The following is a 1,338-nucleotide window of genomic DNA, read 5'->3' as shown; positions in this document are numbered from 1 at the left end:
TGTCATTCTTTCCTAAATATTTGTCCTGGAAGGGTTTCTTTTATACTATCTGACTAAATACACATGCAACCGAGTCATTCCTTCAGAGCTCAAGATTCACCCGATCCTTTCCACAAGGATTCCCAATCCTTGGTTGTGGTGCCGAAGCCACCCTCCTGGGGACACTCCAAGTAGGAATTCTTTCACAAAAGGGTCTGCATGGTCATTATAATAAAATCAAGTGTATATCGTTGTGTATGAGTGTGTGTGTGTGTGTGTGTGTGTGTGTGTGTGTGTGTGTTGCTAGGAAAGGGGCAGGAAGGAGGATGCAGAGTGAGTCATTGAGATGGAGTGTTCAAGGGAGTACAGAAAACGAATATAAAATATTTATATATTTTAAAAATATTGTTAATGAATTTCATCAGGTCCTGATTCTAATTAGTTGGAAAAATGAATCCCTGGAACATCTTGCTAAAACTCATCCCTTGACCCCGATTCCCATAGCCATCATTGCCCTGTCTCCTCACCTTCTCAGTTAAGCTCCTGAAAGGTGGGGGCTCACTCTTACCAGCCTCACTTATAATCAATGGCTGTACATATAGAAATCAGTCTTCTACTCCACTTATTTCCCTGCAGTGATGGTGGCTAATGTCACCACGCACCTGCCAACTGTGAAAACCAACTGGAGTTTGTTCATTCCTGAGTCAAGTTACTACACTCCATACAGCGGACCACTCACTCTTCCTTGGAACTCTCCCCAACTGCTCTGACATGGCAGCTCTCTGCTTTGGTTCCTCCTCTCTGTGCCTTTGTGGGCTTACTGTGGGCTCATGCTGCCAGCCCAGAAGTTGTAAGAAAATCTTCCTGGGGTTCTTCTCTTGACCCTGCACTCTTCTCACTTTCCAGGCTCTCTCTATGTGAACAACTCCTTGGTATCTTCATCAATATGTATCATTGTGACCCCTGCCTCCAGCAGGCCCCCACTCATTCCACCTCCTACCTATGGATCTATACTGGAGAGCTCCCACAGCAACCAGAAGTCCAAGACATTAAAAACAGGTGGTCATCCTGCCGCTTCCCTCTCCTGCTTCCTTCATCCAGCTGTGGTTTCCATATACTTCACATTAGCCAAAGTCATGGTCTTCTACCCTCAGAGGCGCCATAAAGCAATGAGTCAAATTTCAACTCACTTTTTCCCCTCACTCCATGTCCAATGTCAGCAAGTTCTGTTGATTTCGCCTTTTAAATAATTCTCCAGTTTGGCCCTTTATTTGCTAACTCCTAGCACAGCTGCAATTTACACTTAGGGCAGAGCTGCAGATAGGGGTTTCTGGACACAACAATCCACATCTCTCTCAA

This window comes from Rhinolophus hipposideros (genome assembly GCF_964194185.1).
Source record: "Rhinolophus hipposideros genome assembly, chromosome: 14".
Taxonomy (NCBI): Eukaryota; Metazoa; Chordata; class Mammalia; order Chiroptera; family Rhinolophidae; genus Rhinolophus; species Rhinolophus hipposideros.
The sequence above is the reverse complement of the archived record's forward strand: the minus strand, read 5'-3'. Positions refer to the sequence as shown.